At 38.3% G+C, this 18,494-nt stretch overlaps 2 long non-coding RNA genes across 2 annotated transcripts; both read left to right on the plus strand.

Moving 5' to 3' along the window:
- Positions 1–8,271: 8,271 nt before the first annotated feature.
- LOC110908727 lies at positions 8,272–10,373 on the plus strand. The gene is made up of 4 exons (XR_002574843.2): positions 8,272–8,600; positions 8,688–8,865; positions 9,815–9,887; positions 10,321–10,373. It is a non-coding gene; the product is annotated as an uncharacterized LOC110908727 (long non-coding RNA).
- Positions 10,374–14,358: 3,985 nt separating this feature from the next.
- LOC110908728 lies at positions 14,359–16,460 on the plus strand. Its single transcript, XR_002574844.2, has 4 exons — positions 14,359–14,687; positions 14,775–14,952; positions 15,902–15,974; positions 16,408–16,460. It is a non-coding gene; the product is annotated as an uncharacterized LOC110908728 (long non-coding RNA).
- Positions 16,461–18,494: the final 2,034 nt, after the last annotated feature.

The raw sequence follows: 18,494 nt of genomic DNA on the forward strand, positions 1-18,494 counted from the left end.
AAACTCTTGTCCAATCCAACTCGATCGTATAGCATTCCATTCGCGATCGGCTCTGACACTGACTGGTACACTCGGAAAATTTCTTGAAATTTGCTAAGCAGCTCCAAAATCACCCGAATGGAGATTGAGTACGGGTGGTACATATTCAAACCTGCACAAACAAAAACAAGCAAAACCAAAGCAGTACCGACTCTAAAAAACGACTCAAAACTACTAAGTTAGACTCATGGTACAAAATAAATGACTAAATATACAAACTCTACAAACTACCGAATATATAAAATTACAAAACTTTACAAAACCTCCCCACACTTAAATTTAATCAGGAGGTTTCTCCTTTATCCAACCTCTATCCAACCCGTTTAATTCCACCCGGTCCTCATAAACATTTAAATTTTTTTTTGTGGAATAATAAACTATTTTAAAAATTCTTAACGGGTCAGACCACCGAAACTTAAATTTACCTGGACCAAACCTGATACGATGCATGTAATGAGGAAGATGGTTGTCTTTGCACTTCAGTTTCTCCCTTTGCTTCTGTTTACACCATCTCTGAATCCTCGAACTATGTTGATCCAAGCATTTTTGTGCCTTCTCCCGTGATTTTAAATATGTTGGCGATCCAACTTCTAGCTTTTCCATGGGCCGGCTATCAAACTCCTCAGCCACTTTCACTTCTTTTTTGTTTGGTATATATTTGATCTCCATGGTTGACGTCTCTACAAGTAACGTATCTAGATAGGCGAGATCACCAACCGGGTCAAATTCTTCATCTTCAAGAGTTGGCAAACCTACCAACTCATCACCAAACTCTTCTTCCCAAGATGGTATACGCTCTTCAGTCTTCCCATTATCCATCTTGTCTAGTGGCTCACAAACTTCTTCTCTTTGGGTTGCGGTGTAGTCGGGCACCTCCAACTCTGCCTCTTCTACTACCCCCTCATCATCATCACTCCAAAAGCCATTATCGATATTCCATGGCGTGGGACACCAATAGCTGGAATTAACGACTTGCTGAACCGGAGGTGGGACTTCAACATCCATTATCGTCTCTGGTTCATGAGTGTGATCCTCATCTTCTTCATACACGGGCTTAAAATGGGAAACCTGCACAACATCCTCCTCACAAGACAAAGGTAAATCTGATTCATGAAAATTATAATAATTAAAAGTAGAATCGTGATATTTACCTGACTGTGAGATCCCCAAGCACATTTCTCCCCCGGATCTAAAATTGTGTAATCCATCTCACCATCAGCCGTTTGATATCCCAGATAATTTCCATTTATATCATACGTGTAACGGCCTTGGCTCTTCAAGCTCTGTGAATTTAAAATATCAAGTGCGGCTCGAATTCCCCTTTCTCTTTCTTCCTTAGCAGCTTTAACCCAGTCACGGAAGCCCTCTGGTGTTCGTTCAGGTTGCCAATTCAGAGACTTATATGATTGTGGCTGCACAAGAGGGTTAGCATCGAAATCTATGGGACACCCCGAATCATTTGGACAGTATTTGGTGTAATGGGGCCCTCCACAGATAAAACACATGATAAAAAAATATGTAAAAAAAATAACTAATAAAAATATATTTACAAATACGACTAGACACACTACTACTAGACACAAACCCTAAGACTCAAACTACAAATAAGACTAATTAAACAAATAAGATCAGTCACAACTAATAACGCAATCGCCTAAGTGTCCCCGGCAACGGCGCCAAAAACTTGATGTGCTGAATGTGTGGTCTGTAAAAACTAAACCTAATATAGACACCCTAGTTTTAAATTATAAACTAAGACTCTCTAAATGCTAGACCACTGACAGGCAAGTGTACCTATCGTACGTAGTAAAGCCTAATGAAGTCCGAGTATCGAACCCACGAGACACTAGCGACGCTAAACTAGACTCTGACTCAACTAATTACTTAACTGGTTTTAATTTGTGTTTTGATTTTTTCCTAATTATACTAACATGAGTAAACAAAAGAACAAAGAAAGCAAGCAAGGTGGTGAAGTGACGGGAAGCAGACAGTGATGAGAGAGAACTACCTAGCTATCGAATCCCTAAAATCATGTAATGCTAATTTGACAATGACAATGGTTAAATATCTTTTTCCCTCGATTAACCCCCCGCTAGAGATGTATCAAACGAAAGATCAAGACTAAATGTGAAGTGCTAGAACGAACCGGCTCGAGTTATCGATACCAAATCCTACGAAAATAGAATCCTTTTGACCTCAGAGACAGTTATGTTAAGGGAAGATCCCAAAATCGCAAAGCAAACCCAACTTTGATAATTGAAATCCTAGGAAACCTTAATTACGATGCAATAAACGAGCCCGAGCTATCGGTCACCCAATCTACCCACCAATAATTAGCTAATAACCTAGCTCACCCTTATCGTCTTTCGAGTCACAAGATGAGGATGCAAGTTTTAATATAGTGATTTTAATTATTAGTCAACTTGGTCAATTTCTCAACACAATACCTAACCCGAAAATCCTAAGATCAACGAATTAAATTAAATCCTAAGTCTAGGGGGAATTTCTTCGTGCCTAAACCGCTGAATTTATTGACTAATAAAACAATCAAAACATACCAACATGCAATATCAAGATCAATATCAAAGAAAAATTATGTAAATCACATCAAATAACCATAATCATATCACAAACGCATTACAATCCTCTAGTTCATCTCAACCTAAGCAGTATGAAAAGTTTAGCCAAGAATCATAGTCATGAAAAAGAAACGAGTCTCAAACGATAAGCAAATCATGTTTATAATTTTGTAAAACACAAAGTCTAACAAAACTAAAAATAATAAATTGCAAACCAAACCCGAAGCTCGAATCACGACTTAAAGCTCAAACCAATAGTCTTTTTCTAACTCTCCTTCTTCTGTCATCCTGTCGTGCACAACGTACAGCCGCCTCTTCTGTCGTCTACTTTTGTCAAACTGCCAATGTTTTCGAAAAAAAAAATTCTGTTCCCTCTTCGTCCAGCAGATATATCAATGTATATTTAATTTTTTAATAGGCCCAAAGTCCATTTTTTCCATCACATTCGTTGGACTATAGCCCACTAAAATTCATCCAATATCCTCAGCCGTGTATACATGATCTTTTTTCTATTGTTGCCCTCAAATCGATGTATATAGTATAGGTATATGGCTGATTGTGTGGAATGGAATAATATTCCTTCTTTTCGTTGAACTCTAACCACAAATATTATGGAGCATCCTTTTTTCAATATTATAATATAGAGATAGGTGGGTTCGACCCAATCAAGGAAAATAGCTACAAGATTTAATTCAGATACTGGCGTTCCACTCTGCCCAACTGGCTGGTCATTTCCATATTACTCTTTTTTGCTCCATTTGCACCAGGACCTGCCAAAACACAAACTAATATAATATAATACTAAAACTAAATAAAACAAATAAAAACTATACAAAAATTATACATTTTACACGGGACAAATATGTGTATTTTAATCCACATCAGTTATCGGCTCCAATATCAAACAAACATGATGCATATATACCATTCACAAGGAACGTACCATTAACCACGTTGTTGTCAGCCTGAGCCTGGCGGGCGTTGATGTTGAAGGTTCTGGCACGGGCTGCTTGTTGCTGCTGTTGGGGCTCTTGCTTCACAACCCTATTCGGGTACATGTTTGCAAAGTGGTTAGAATCACCACATGTAAAACAGACTCGAGCATTGACCGCGGGTGCTTGAGTTGCTGGTTGGCCTTGAGGGGCTGGGAGTAGAGCTTGATGGGCGGCCGCAGAAGCTGCGGTGTTTCGGGGACCATAGCGACAGTTCGCAGTGAAATGACCGTAGAGGTTGCAGTGAGCGCAGAAACGACAGGCGAGTCCCACCGGATGATGATATGAGCATTTCGGGCAGAGCGGGTGGGGACCTGTGTATGCACGCTTTGCTGGCGGCGCGTTGGTCACTAGAGCTGGTCAGTGGTGAGACTGTTGTGGAGCCTGTACGGCTTGCAGAGGGGCATCAGTTGTTATGACAGCACAGTTCTTGTTGCTAGAGCTGTTGTTGTTGTGCTTCTTCCTTCGGCGTGATGACTTGGATGGCTGAGCAGTGGAATCGGTGGTTGGTGCAGTGGTAGCTTGATGCAGAGACTTGGATGGCTTATCCCAGAAACCAGACTTTACCTGCTTGTCATTGATCTCAGCGGCAAGCAAGTAAGTCTCCTCGATTGATGATGTCTTGGCGGCGTGAACAAAGTCGGCAACACAATCAGGTAGAGCTCGAATATACTTCTTGATGGCCATGTCTGGCTTCTTGACTTGATCGGGACAGATGATACTAAGCTGCTTGAAGCGAGCAGTCAAGGCAGCATTGTCTCCGTCCTTCTGCTTAATGTTCCAAAACTCGTCCTCCAGCTTTTGGCATTCATGGGGAGGGCAGAATTCGTCCATCATAATGGCCTTTAGCTCTTCCCAAGTCAGCTCATAAGCTGCATCATTCCCGCGTTTGTTTCGCTCGGTCGTCCACTAGTCTAGAGCTCGGGACTGGAAAACGCCGGTAGCATTTAGGGTACGGAGATTCTCAGGATAGCCGCTTTGGCGCAGAGTGACTTCGACTAAGTCGAACCATTGGAACATAGTGGTAGGGCCATCTTCCCCGGTAAACTCTTTGGGTCCGCATGCCTTAAACTGTTTGAAACTGAAGACAGTCTTGTTAGCATCCTTAGGAGCTTCGATTCTTGACTCCTCAGACGACTTGCTGACGTTTTCGTACACATCGCTCACTGCTTTTGCCACTTGCTTGGCGATGACAGCAGCAAGACGACGGTCTCGCTTTCCTTGACGGGTAAGATGATGTCGGTGTCTAGATGATGGCATGGTCTGCAACAGACATCGTCACAGAACTCAACACAACCATTCGAATCTCACCTCACGCGTCTACTACTTACTAAAGCTCAGGAACACGATACACACGAGTCACATAACACACAGTCATCAAAGTCACATAGTCACAGAAGCACATAAGCACGTAGGGCACAGAATCACAGAAGCACATAAGCACATAAGCATAGATACAGTCAGAATACAGAAACCTATCATTCAAAGCTCGCGTGTCGTTCGATTATGGCAATCACGTTTAGTACATCGAATGGTATAGCACAATTGTATAGTATATCGAGTGTAGTATAAGCGTATATCGTATCATAATATCGTCTAGGTTTGCAGCGACTTGTTATCGTCTTGAGGTAGAATAGCAATACGAGTCGTGTGTGTCGATCGAAGTGATAGCAAAAATCGAGGAACTTTCAAAATTTTAAGCACATAACAGATAAATACACATAAAGCACATAAAATCGACGAATTATCAGAGTCTGTGGTTGCGGGCTCAGAATCGAAACACATAAAATCGAGAGATAGATTGTCTGCGGCTATTAGACACCGACTACCCAAAGCGATTCGACTATTCACAGTAGACTTGTCGTCACTTTCAACTTTCGGGATTCGCGTGTCTGCCTCGATTCTTGGGCATTCAGCACGTATTCCCTAGGTCATACTCGTGAGTTTAGGTCGTTGGACTCCTTCGAGGCTTTGGTGGGATAAAGGAAAGTTCAGAACAAGTTGTCAAGGTTAGGGTTTCACCCCTAGCTTAGCAACTTCTTCCTTGTTTTAGTAAAATTAGAGGAGATTATTCATCAAAATAGGGATTTCACTCCTGATTTGGTATAATTCTCCTCGTTTGTTATCGAAAATAATGAGGAAATCATTGATAATTTGATAAAATCAGCATTGATCAAGCAATTTAGTCGGGAGTTTGCGGTTTTCACACCTAATACTGACTAAACCACTTGACTTTACTTGAAAATTCGAGTGCAGTGATAGTGCAGGAAATGGCGATAGGTAACACATAAACTTGGTCTGTTGGTTCCTAACTATAGTCTAGGTCTCTAAGACAGCAACCCGGACTAGGTCGTGTCTAGCCTAATTCCCTATAGTTATGGCTCTGATACCAATCTGTCACACCCCAACCGATGGCGGAATCATCGGGGCATGACACTGAGCAAAACAGATTGTCCAGAAGTTTCCATAATAGCTATTAGTATTACTCAGTTAAATGATACGTCCCATACCGTATCCCAAATAAGAAAAATAAATTATTACAGATAACAACCAGTCAAATATTTCCGTTCCGACAACTCAGATTTAAATAGAATTATAAATATTGTTTCTGCTTCTAAAGACCCCTAGATTGACTGCTACAGACAACTATTTGTTGGGGGCTCTAGACGCCTTATTCTAGCCTCGCTTCCCTAGCAAGAATGCATCTTAAACACCTTACGTTAAAATAAAGTCAATACATATAATGTAAAGGTGAGCATACAAGTTTGATATAGCATATAGAGTTCGAAATAGTTTACGCATAACCAGCACGTACACAAAGGAAAACGAAACATGTTAATTATCGACATGGATCTATCGATACCAATGACTGCGGGTTGACTGTCCGAGATAGTTCGCAATACATGATTACCACCGTAATCCATGCAAGTAATTGTCCTTAACAACCCCCGTGTGAACGGGTGCTGAGTCCAAACTATAGTACTGCATCGTTAAGGCAGGTAGACAGCATTCCACGTGTAAACATAACAACAAGCATTCATTTAGTCACGTAATACATGCAGAACGGTTAGCGTATAAAATAATTGAGTAGTGTGTTCGATTGTGATTTAGATAAGTAACGTATGTAACACCCAAAAGTGCTAAAGCAAAAAGGGTTCGAGTATACTCACAGCGATTGATTGATGGATTGAAGGGAGCGCTTGAGAGTAGGGTTAGCCTGAGTAGTTCGATAGCATAACGATGAGTAACGCGCAAAATGGAAACAAGTGTAAATGGGTCGAACAGCCTGGTCGATCGAACAGTAAGTTCGATCGAACGGGTTGTTCGTTCGGTTTGAAAGTCCGTTCGGACAGTCTGTTGGATCAGCCGGTAGGCTCGATCGGTTGGACTGTTCGAGTGGATTGTTTCTTCCTATGAGTAGGATGTGTTTGTGTATGATGGTTTGTCCTTTTGAAGTTTTCGTTGTAGTATTTGAGAACACTGAAGTGTCCTTACCTTTCAGGTCGAGCGATCGAACGGTCTGTTCGATCGGCCGGCTTAACCGATCGGTTAGGTACACCAGTTAATGGGTCCTCAGTGGGATGTCACCTGATCGGACGGCATGTTCGATCGGGTGGCACTCCAATACGTCGAACGAGTTGAAAATCGATTAAGTGTTGAAGCATAGTATCTCATGATCCGATGAGTAATGTTATCAAACAGCTCGTTCGATCGAACATCACTTCGTTCAATACCATACTTCATAAAACTGTCAGAGTGTGGGACCACTTGCTAGCCGATCGGCTGGCCTGGTCGATCGGCTGACATGTCCGATCGGTTGGGCTGTTCGTTCGAACAGCCTGTTCGATCGGTTAGCATCCTGACCTGGTCGGCCTATTCGCCTAACACTTGGCTGTCTTGGTTGGTCAGCATCCTGACCTGGTCGGCCTATTCGCCTAACACTTGGCTGTCTTGGTTGTTTGACGTTGTATCGAGGTATTTTGACAACGAGCTAAACCATGGAACCTTCGTTCTTACTCGTTTCTGTAACGCTCCGCGTTTTCAAAACTTTCCATATTTAGAAACCATTGTTCATATTCCTATTTTTCAAAACTTTGGGTCCTTGTATAAGTCATTTCGTTATAATCGTCGAAAAAAAAAAAAAAAACCTTCATCTTTAATCTAATCCGTTATAAAAATGGTTATTTATTCATGGTTTGTGCTTAATTAAATTAATTGATTTTACAATTCAAAAGTTTAATTTTTTATTATAAACTAAGTTAGTCTCGTTAAATTTTAAAGTTAGTAAACTAACCTAGTTAGTTTGTTTTATAAAGTTAGTTCCTTCTAAAAAAAAAAAAAAAAAAGCATTATAACTTAGTTAGTTTAATTAATAAAGTTAGTTCTTTTAAGATATAATATAACATAGTTAGTTAAATGAAAGTGTGATTCTTTTTAAAAAAAAAAAAAAATATAAAACAAAACTGATGACCACGGGACTCGAACCCGGGTCACCAGCTTTAACTTTCACGCACATAACCACTTTGCTGTGGCCTTCACATCGAACATTATCCACCACTGAATTCATTTAAATCATCGTTCCAAGCAATTCATTAACCCAACCCTATGTATATAAGTGTAGTCAAGCAAACCCTAATCCCTTTATATCACACCAGCCGCATAATGTTCTTTCCCCTGTTTGCCTTATGTCTGCAACTCAAAAGCACCTCACACACACATCTCATTAAAGCTAAACACCCCACCCCCCTGTTTCTTCTCCGGTGAGACCACCGGCGGCGGTGGCGGTTTCCGGTCGCGACTCTCCGACGCCCCCCTCTACTTCTCCAACACACGCACACCCTGAATCACCCTGTTCCTCTCCCTCGCTCTGAACAGCCGGCCACCGGAGCCAATGGCGGCGACGCACGGCGTCGCACAGCACCGGCGACGGGTGTGGCGGGCTCCGCCTCTACTTCGGTAACTTCTGTTCGATTCTGTTCAAGATCTTAAGGTTCGGTTCCACTTTGAGTTTACTTCTGGTTCCAATTGGTTAATTATTTGCTTCTGTTCTGATTCAAGTTTTGTATCGGGTTGTCAGCTTCATGTTTCGGGTCACCTTTGGTTAGCAGCTAACTCGGTTCAGCAGGTTCGGACCTCGTTCCGGTTCAGTTTTAGTTCGGTTCGACAAGTCAACATTGGTCTCGGGTCAACACCGGTCAAACCGATCAGATTTGAAGTTCGCCACGTCGGAGTTCATGACAGAACCATCGTTTTCGGTATATATATTTTCTTGTTCTATTTGGCTCGCTTAAATCTTCTAGTGTTATATTTCGTCAAATCCCTTGTTTAAGTCTCTGTGATAACCATTTAGTATATATACATATAAATGTATAAATATTAGACGTTACATCTAAATAACGAAGAAGATGAAACTGTTGAAAGAGTACATGTGATTCATCTTAAATTTGAAACTAAACCTTACTTTTGTATTCTATTATTAATCCACTTCTGCAATTTTTTTTATCAACCATGAGTTAAAAATGTGAGGTCATATTCAATTTAAATCTCTATGGTTTTACTTCGTAGTCAACAACTGTTTCACTTTATGGATGGATCTTTATTGCATGAAACATTGTATTTTATACATCTACAAAGAAGTTTATAAAAGAAAAACTTATTTATACAAAGTTAAAAACCGAACCAACGTGTCATGACTAGATTTGTATACAATCTTATATATTGGTTTAGTTTTCAACGAATTTACAACCTTGCACACTTGACGAAAGTTATAATACATCGTTGAATGTTATTGTTGAGTTTTGAAAATAAATCGACACTTTAGTTGTTGGGGTCGTTCTAAAAATAAAGGAAACTCTGCCCGTTTTTCGTAAGATTCCGTAAAAAGTAACGCGTTAATTTTATAAAACGAAACCTATCGAAGTCCTAATATCTTTATAAAGAAAATATAATCTTTATTGTTTTGTATTCATTAATATTTTTATCGTGAAACCGAACTTTATATAACTTGTAAACGTACCAGATTCAAATAATTTTATAGCAATAAATGTAAACGTATATTTATTCTTCGACAATACTTCTATAATTCCCTTACTGTATTAACTTAGAATTTATACATATATATATCAACAAGTTATACTTTAAATCCCACTTCAAAACCCTCCGTCATAATCCTGTTTACTCATGCGCCATCGTTTGCCCATATAGGGTGACCTCGGTGTTCCGTCCTCCTATCTCATCAACTCGTCATACTTGGATAATCGGAAGACTTAGCAATTATGTGAGTATACTCGTATTTCCCCCTTTTTACTTTTACCACTTTTGGGGTGTAACATGTTTACCTATTGAAAACTTACACATGAACCTTTTGTTAAACACATGAACGTTCCTATAACATGCTTGTATACGTGATGGCTTGATACTTTAAACTTGGGTTATTCTTATGTGTTGAACTTATCATTAACTTCGTACGAGCCAAACCTTGACATATGTAGCGCTATAGGATTAACGACCCGCCCGTAAACTTGAGGTTATGTCTTGAGCATATTGCGTTTTCTTGGTTTGATATGTTAGACACATGCCATATTTAATGTTTATCTTGAATCGCATACTTGCTATGAGGAATTGTTCACACTTTTATCTTATGCTATGTATGTACCAAACTTGTATACTCGCCTTTGCTTTTGCATTGACTTTATTTTAACATGTTACAGGTGGATGTCGACGATGCATGGAACTTAGTAGGATGCTTAGATACACACTTAAAAAGAATTGTATTCATATTGTATTATTTTATTATTCATGTTGTTGTATTTGTTTCAAAAGCCTTGTAATTGATCCTTTAGAAATGGAATGAAATGGTTATTTAAATACTTGTCACAATTATTAGCGTTATGATGTCTCGAGCAATCTTCACACTTCGTCTCATCCCGATGTTTCCGCCATTGGTTGGGGTGTGACAGATTGGTATCAGAGCCATAACTATAGGGAATTAGGAAAAGTAGGAATGCTTTTACCTAGTCTATAGTTTTAGAGCATTGTTCGTATGATTTGCCTGAACTACTTCGTGACACTTTATTTGTTTCTTATTTATGCTCTTGTAAACATGTATATCACTCGTGAGTAATATTCGACATGTTATTCTTATGCATTAATGCTTGTCTTATTATGTGTTAATACTTGTTTCGTTGTTCGATTCTTTACGTATTATTCTCGACCTATTTCTCTTTGTGTTAATACTTGGTTTATCATTTCATTATTTATGTACCATTCTTGACATACCCTCTTACGTGTTTATACTTATTTGCGTATTACTTTGACATACATTTCCCTCATGCATTTTACTCGGTATTTCTAAATCCGAAAACACTCATAATACACAAACGAGACGACTTCACCAAAATAGGTGTGAAACCCACAATTTGGTGAATGACTCTCAATCCTTCTACTTTTCTTTACTTACACGAAATTCACCACCAAGTTAGGAGTGAAATCCTCACCTTGATGGAGAAATTCAAATTTTGAATTCTAGTGGACACTCGTCAAAGTGTTGAAATCAAATTTTGACCCGACGAGTACCAACCACACTTAGGATACTAAATCGCCAAGTTAGGGGTGAAACCCGCACCTTGTCGACTAGTTCCACTCCTTGATTTTCAAAAATCCCACAAAGTCTCGAATTTTGATGGATTGGGAACATGTAGTAACTGGAAGGGTGAGTACCGTTAGCCGAGATATCGGTAAGAGTATTACACCTATTAGGCCAAAGCATGTTTCTCAATTTCAAAAGATCTTTCGACCACTTTGGTTAGTCAATGTTCCGTTTGGAACCGTCCAAGTTTTATTCGAGCTTACGCTTTATTATTTTCGATCTTTTGTCACTTTTGAACAATTTTTTCGAGATTTCATTTTTGCGCAACATCATACTATTACTTTTCATACGATTATGCATTATTAGCATGCATAATTTCTCGTAATTTTATTTACATATTTCTTTTTGTAACAACAAGTGGAGAGATATCGTCGAGATAGGAGTGATTTCCCTACCTTGACGATTAACTCCGCTTCCTTTTCTCATCTTACAACGACCTCACCAATGGGTTAGGGGTGATTCCCTTACCTAGGTGATCGTTACCGATACTTTCTTTTAATAGACTATGTTATGTAAACACGATCATTTATACATCTAAATCGTTTATCATTAGTCAAACCTCTAATTATTTCAAAATGCATTGTTCATATGAATGAACTTCTTATCCTACAATCTATTTTCATATAGCTTACACACGTGAAATTTTTAACTTTTCCGTAGACACTTGTTCCTCAATATTCAAAATTTCACGAAATACTACTCGTCAACTTAGTCGGTCTAACAAATCCATTGCCCAAGAATTTTGTATTCAACGTAACTATTAAAACAAACCCATCACATATCATCAAACTAGAGATTTTCTATTTTTAATGAGAATCAAATCAACTTTTTCGCACACACCTATAAAATATTACCAGTGTTATTTAAGCAATTACTAAAACTCATTTTCAAAACCAATGAAACATTTTTCAACAATCACTAAGCTCGTATACCAAATTCCTTTTTTCTAAGGATCAACTTTTCCTCAAGAATCTATAAACTTCAAAACTTTCTAATATAAAAGTTACTTAAAACGATGCCAGCTTGTTAATCCCAAGAACTTTTCAAAACCTCGCTCGATACACCAATTAAATTTAAAACACGTGGGCAAGGAAACTTCAAAAAAAAAAAAAACCGACAAATTTTCAACTCATGTAAACTCTTTTAAAACCGCAGTAGCATTTCCATTCCTTTACACAGTATTTTCCACATAACCAATGGACGTTTAATACTCCCTTTTCATTCACAAACTAGAGTCGGTATTTCGTGACAACTCGATCTATTTACATTCACAAACTATACACGCATATCATTTTGCACGTTTTAGTCAATATTTCACAACAATCTCATGCGTGTCACTCATCCCCTTTACTTTCATACTCAAAACTTTTAAACGTTTACGCGCATAAACTCGTGTAGTTTGATTTATACGATAAACAAAATCATTATTTTCTACATCCATGCTTATAAATTTTATGCATTCACTTATGTTCACACTTACACGTTTATGTTATACTCATGATTCAAAATTCGTACGTTTTACGATAATACATACACTCACAATTATACACTTACGTTGCCCTCACAATCATGTCTATACTACATTCGTATTCATATTCATATTCATACGCTTTATGTTTTCATTTGCACTTACACAACCTTGTTACACTTATATTCATACACATATATTTTATTCATACTTAACCTTCATGTTTTACACCTATATTCACATTCATATTTATATCTATGCTCATACATACGTGCATATTCATACTTAAACTCATGATTCATACATTCGTACCCATACGCGAGCGTAATCCGAGTGATTTGCTTAAGTGGGTCTCATACATACTTAAACATGGACTTGCTTACGTACTACATTCTTACACGTACACATTCTCAATTTTAAATTATGTATACCCTGACTCATACACGACTAGTACAAGCTATGCGGATTATGCGACGGTCAATATAATCGCGGGTGCACACGGGATTATAGTGATGGGCGTATGAGAAACCATAGAGTGTACTACTGTGTATGGTAAAACACGGAACGTAACATGACACCGAATACGAAACAGACGTAATGTGGTCAAAACATGGTGGATACGCCGCTGGTACTTCCTATATATAAGTGTTTTCACCATGTTACCAAACTTTCGTAGAACGTGCCATGAGAAATTCGGTGTTTTGTAGACCTTTTAGACCTAATACAACTTTAAACAACGCACAAACGCATTTTATCCGATTATCCGCGACGAGACCCTATCCTTAACACTACTTTTGTCTACATGATACTTATGCTATTCCTATACCCACAATCGTTATTAGATCAATCGTTCACCCTTATCTCTCAATCATTCTCTGTTGTCTCCAACTCCAAAGTCTCAGTTTTTAAGCAATCTTCTTCTGTTTGCCAAAACCCTTTCAAGTCTTCCTTCTGAATAAATTTCGGGACGAAATTTCCTAAAGGAGGGGAGACTGTAACGCTCCGCGTTTTCAAAACTTTCCATATTTAGAAACCATTGTTCATATTCCTATTTTTCAAAACTTTGGGTCCTTGTATAAGTCATTTCGTTATAATCGTCGAAAAAAAAAAAAAAAAACCTTCATCTTTAATCTAATCCGTTATAAAAATGGTTATTTATTCATGGTTTGTGCTTAATTAAATTAATTGATTTTACAATTCAAAAGTTTAATTTTTTATTATAAACTAAGTTAGTCTCGTTAAATTTTAAAGTTAGTAAACTAACCTAGTTAGTTTGTTTTATAAAGTTAGTTCCTTCTAAAAAAAAAAAAAAAAAAAGCATTATAACTTAGTTAGTTTAATTAATAAAGTTAGTTCTTTTAAGATATAATATAACATAGTTAGTTAAATGAAAGTGTGATTCTTTTTAAAAAAAAAAAAAAATATAAAACAAAACTGATGACCACGGGACTCGAACCCGGGTCACCAGCTTTAACTTTCACGCACATAACCACTTTGCTGTGGCCTTCACATCGAACATTATCCACCACTGAATTCATTTAAATCATCGTTCCAAGCAATTCATTAACCCAACCCTATGTATATAAGTGTAGTCAAGCAAACCCTAATCCCTTTATATCACACCAGCCGCATAATGTTCTTTCCCCTGTTTGCCTTATGTCTGCAACTCAAAAGCACCTCACACACACATCTCATTAAAGCTAAACACCCCACCCCCCTGTTTCTTCTCCGGTGAGACCACCGGCGGCGGTGGCGGTTTCCGGTCGCGACTCTCCGACGCCCCCCTCTACTTCTCCAACACACGCACACCCTGAATCACCCTGTTCCTCTCCCTCGCTCTGAACAGCCGGCCACCGGAGCCAATGGCGGCGACGCACGGCGTCGCACAGCACCGGCGACGGGTGTGGCGGGCTCCGCCTCTACTTCGGTAACTTCTGTTCGATTCTGTTCAAGATCTTAAGGTTCGGTTCCACTTTGAGTTTACTTCTGGTTCCAATTGGTTAATTATTTGCTTCTGTTCTGATTCAAGTTTTGTATCGGGTTGTCAGCTTCATGTTTCGGGTCACCTTTGGTTAGCAGCTAACTCGGTTCAGCAGGTTCGGACCTCGTTCCGGTTCAGTTTTAGTTCGGTTCGACAAGTCAACATTGGTCTCGGGTCAACACCGGTCAAACCGATCAGATTTGAAGTTCGCCACGTCGGAGTTCATGACAGAACCATCGTTTTCGGTATATATATTTTCTTGTTCTATTTGGCTCGCTTAAATCTTCTAGTGTTATATTTCGTCAAATCCCTTGTTTAAGTCTCTGTGATAACCATTTAGTATATATACATATAAATGTATAAATATTAGACGTTACATCTAAATAACGAAGAAGATGAAACTGTTGAAAGAGTACATGTGATTCATCTTAAATTTGAAACTAAACCTTACTTTTGTATTCTATTATTAATCCACTTCTGCAATTTTTTTTATCAACCATGAGTTAAAAATGTGAGGTCATATTCAATTTAAATCTCTATGGTTTTACTTCGTAGTCAACAACTGTTTCACTTTATGGATGGATCTTTATTGCATGAAACATTGTATTTTATACATCTACAAAGAAGTTTATAAAAGAAAAACTTATTTATACAAAGTTAAAAACCGAACCAACGTGTCATGACTAGATTTGTATACAATCTTATATATTGGTTTAGTTTTCAACGAATTTACAACCTTGCACACTTGACGAAAGTTATAATACATCGTTGAATGTTATTGTTGAGTTTTGAAAATAAATCGACACTTTAGTTGTTGGGGTCGTTCTAAAAATAAAGGAAACTCTGCCCGTTTTTCGTAAGATTCCGTAAAAAGTAACGCGTTAATTTTATAAAACGAAACCTATCGAAGTCCTAATATCTTTATAAAGAAAATATAATCTTTATTGTTTTGTATTCATTAATATTTTTATCGTGAAACCGAACTTTATATAACTTGTAAACGTACCAGATTCAAATAATTTTATAGCAATAAATGTAAACGTATATTTATTCTTCGACAATACTTCTATAATTCCCTTACTGTATTAACTTAGAATTTATACATATATATATCAACAAGTTATACTTTAAATCCCACTTCAAAACCCTCCGTCATAATCCTGTTTACTCATGCGCCATCGTTTGCCCATATAGGGTGACCTCGGTGTTCCGTCCTCCTATCTCATCAACTCGTCATACTTGGATAATCGGAAGACTTAGCAATTATGTGAGTATACTCGTATTTCCCCCTTTTTACTTTTACCACTTTTGGGGTGTAACATGTTTACCTATTGAAAACTTACACATGAACCTTTTGTTAAACACATGAACGTTCCTATAACATGCTTGTATACGTGATGGCTTGATACTTTAAACTTGGGTTATTCTTATGTGTTGAACTTATCATTAACTTCGTACGAGCCAAACCTTGACATATGTAGCGCTATAGGATTAACGACCCGCCCGTAAACTTGAGGTTATGTCTTGAGCATATTGCGTTTTCTTGGTTTGATATGTTAGACACATGCCATATTTAATGTTTATCTTGAATCGCATACTTGCTATGAGGAATTGTTCACACTTTTATCTTATGCTATGTATGTACCAAACTTGTATACTCGCCTTTGCTTTTGCATTGACTTTATTTTAACATGTTACAGGTGGATGTCGACGATGCATGGAACTTAGTAGGATGCTTAGATACACACTTAAAAAGAATTGTATTCATATTGTATTATTTTATTATTCATGTTGTTGTATTTGTTTCAAAAGCCTTGTAATTGATCCTTTAGAAATGGAATGAAATGGTTATTTAAATACTTGTCACAATTATTAGCGTTATGATGTCTCGAGCAATCTTCACACTTCGTCTCATCCCGATGTTTCCGCCATTGGTTGGGGTGTGACAGTTTCCCTGCTTGGACAGGAATCACTCAAGTCCGGCCGGTGAACGGTTCGGAACGGAGTCTAAAGTTTAACCCGAAATCGGTGAACCTCGTAGATAGAATCCGAATCTTGAACCACACAACTACTAGAGTGATTAGTGAGTTGGCTCAAGCTCCGTTTCTACCGGTTTGCAGGCATTGAGTGTAAAAGAGTTGAAAGAAAGTTGGAAAATCCATCTTCCAATCCTTTACATCGTGTAAATGTTTAGATCTAGGAAAGATCTTTGTTTGTTTACGTGGGAATCGGTTAGATCCAAGTGATTCTTGGTGGATTGAGGCCAAAACATGAAGTTCTTGAAGAACACCATGATGAGATCATCCTAGAATACTTAGATCTTGATGATTTCACGGTTAGAAAACAAGATTCGAAAGATAGAAAGGTGTAGAAGTGTGCATAGATCAGAAACGTACAAGTTTTAGGATGAAATCTTACCGGGATTGAGAGAAATCTGAGAAATAGTGAAGAACACGAGCTGGTCGGTCAGAGAGTTTCCAAAAGTGGAAAGAATGACAATGACAGGGCTATTTATAGGCTTCCAAAAGGGGAAAGAGCTGGCTGATCGGCCAGGCATCCCGATCGGACAGCCTGCTCGATCGGACAGCCTGTCCGATCGGCTGGGTTGTTCGATCGGCTGATAGCCTGATCGATCAACAGCCTGTTTTGGTTGTTTCGGGCGACGATTTCTGATATTTCGATTTCAATTGAAGACGATACGAATACGATTGAGTTTCCTATTCAAATTACTTTTAGTCCCAACTACTATATCTACATACAAGCATCTATATTCCATATTCGATTTCGATTTCGATTTAGTTCGATTGAGTTCGATTTGAGTTTCGAGTTTCGAGTTTCGATTCGATTGATCACCACACATGACATAAAGTAATCACGCACAAGTAACACATATGGCACACACACACGTATAAATAATACCAAGGACGCATAATTCGAGTTTCGAGTTTGATGACGATTCGATTAACTTGATTATTGATTGATTAACTTTATCACATTGTTACTTCCAACCATTCAAAGTCGATAAGCGTTTCGCGTCGATTACACGTTTGATTACTTCGATTCTCTGATTAACGACACTTACTCCACATAATACAATTTAAAGCATAAAAATAGACTATTTACAGTCAAAGAAGTCAAACTTGACTTTGACTTTGACTTTAACATTTGAAAACACCGGGTGTTACAGTTATGATTGTTGCAATGGTATTAAGAAGTCACACCAAATAAACCCACGCTTCCGCAAAAGCCAGGGTGTGACAGAGAGATGCTTTGGGGTTCTTAAACAACGCTGGCAATATTTGAGAAATCCTTGTCGTGCATGGAGCAAGCAAAAAATGAGAGATGCTATGTACGCTTGTATAATCATGCACAACATGATTTTGGAAGACGAAGGAAAGGCAATATGCCAGAATTATGTGGCAGAAGCCGTTCAAGAGGACCATCCACAGGCGTCAATGGAAGAAAGAGTGAATAATGCGCGAGAGTTGCGTTACGAACCGTACCATTCCCAGTTAATGGTTGATTTGGTACACCACGCATGGTCGGTTCGGTATGTACCACCTGAGGGAGAGGTAGAAACGGAGGACGAGGAAGACGAAGTTGGCGAGGGTGAAGAAAGCGAAGACGAAAACTAGTGTTTTTTTTTAATTTAATCGGATTTTAATTTTTTTTATTTTTAGTATTGTATTTTTTTTTTTAATTTAATGAAGTATTTAAAGTTTAAAAAAATAATAATAATTGTGAAGTGATTGCATGAGCGTTATTGGAATAATGTCCCACTACACCA

Source organism: Helianthus annuus, chromosome 14, assembly GCF_002127325.2.
Source record: "Helianthus annuus cultivar XRQ/B chromosome 14, HanXRQr2.0-SUNRISE, whole genome shotgun sequence".
Classification (NCBI taxonomy): Eukaryota; Viridiplantae; Streptophyta; class Magnoliopsida; order Asterales; family Asteraceae; genus Helianthus; species Helianthus annuus.